Consider the following 1,961-nt stretch of genomic DNA (forward strand, 5'->3'; position numbering starts at 1 on the left):
CGAGGCCAGCCCAGGTCCTGCAGAAGCCCCCCCCAGACTCGATCGTGCTGTAACCCCCCGCCCCACTCCCACATGAGCAGATGTTCTCGTCCTGTTATAATGTCTTTGATTGTGCTTTGTGCTGAGAGGTTTTTTTTCTAAATCCCACACTGCGCTCCCCCTCCCCACGGGGCCTAGTTTGGAGTTGTCTTTTTTCCCTCCTCCTCCTTCCCTATTGTTTTTCAGTTGTTTTTCATCTTGGCCACTGAGAGTGGACGCTGGCATGCATGTTGCCGCTGCTCTCCGGGCGTCTGTTTTTGTTTTGTTTTATGTACAGTGTCCTTGGGTGACTTGAAAGGCGCTTTTAAATAAAATGTATTATTATTATTATTATTATTATTAAGGAAAAGACCTCAGAGAAAGCATAAACAAAAGCATAAACAAAAGTAGTACAACTCTTTCACACTGGTCATGAAGGAACCTTCAGTGGTTCCCAAAATTTTTTCTGCTTTGGCCCGAATATTTCTGGGTAGCTTTGGGTTAATCCTGATCAATCCTGATGAAACGAGATAAATCAACATACCTTAACCATATTTAGATGGGACGACAACCCCGTCCAAATACTATAACATCGACTCATTCAAAACTGTTTCTCTAAGCCTCCACTAAATAAACTAAAACATGAACTAAAATGAGTGCAATTTCCACCATTGGCACAAATAAAATTGCCTGTGCCAACTTGTCGCTTAATTCATATATACGTAGCTGAAAAATTTACTAATTAAATATTCAACCTAAAATACAAAGCAACCACGCTACAAAGTACCTCCAAATTTAATTTAAAATCCATATCATCCATCAATGATATTTTTGGCTAGGGCTCCCATACTTGGGAATAGAAATTAGGTCCAAATTACCTCAAATTGTCAATTGTAATTATGAGCCATTGACAAAAGGAATAACAGAGTCAATTAATAGATGGACGTCCCTGCCTTGTTCCCTGATTGGTAGACTCAACATTATAAAAATGAACATACTCCCTAAGATACTGTATTTATTTCAGAATATTCCATTGGCTCCACCTAAGGACTAGTTATTCACTAGTATCATATGGCAAAACAATAAAGCTAGAATTCGACTATCCTTATTACATTTATCATATAGAAATATAGAAAAGGTTTAAAGTGTCCGGATATAACTTGGTATTATTGGGCAGAACAGTTGAGAACTATTCAATTTTATTTCACAAAGAGGGATGTTCCACATTGTAAAGAAATGGAATGTGAACATTTGAACTTGCCTTTACCTCTATACCTTTACTCTGATACATTGCCAAACTTGATAAAACAAACCAATAATCCAATTGTTAAAAATATGTTAAGAGTATGGTTTGAAGTACAAAAATTTACAAAAGAAAATAGTCCTTTATTTCAGTACACTCCTATTTGGGGAAACCAGTGTTCTATACCAGGAAGAAAAGATGCTGTATTTAGCATATGAAAATACAGGCTGGTGGTCTGCCTGCTGGGCATTGCTGCCTGACGCACCTCCACCAGTGCCTTTGTGCTGGCGTGCTCATCTGAACAAGTCTGAGTGTCACTGGTGGTGCCAATTTACCTCAAGGGTGATTTCCTTGGTAGGATCACAGGGTGGGGATTAGGGCTGTGGCAGGGGAATTATTGGGGGTCATCCTTATACTTACCTTCAGGGTATGGGAAGGGGCTGAGATAAGGGATGGGGTGGAATGGGGTGGCTTACTGGACTATGGCTTTTCCTGATTAGTTGGTTGTTTTTAAATTGGCTAGCTTACTGTAAGACACATCTTCAGTAGTGGACCTTGGGGTCATCGAGTGTTTCGGCCATTATCACTAGACACTCTCCCCCTAGGAAGGCCCCGCTGGGGTTGATCATGCCCCAGGGTGTGTCTTGTTAATTAGTTACTATTAGGTTTGTAACAAGATTCCTAACTTAGATTGATGGCC

This window comes from Cynoglossus semilaevis, chromosome W, assembly GCF_000523025.1.
Source record: "Cynoglossus semilaevis isolate Cse_v1.0 chromosome W, Cse_v1.0, whole genome shotgun sequence".
Lineage (NCBI taxonomy): Eukaryota > Metazoa > Chordata > Actinopteri > Pleuronectiformes > Cynoglossidae > Cynoglossus > Cynoglossus semilaevis.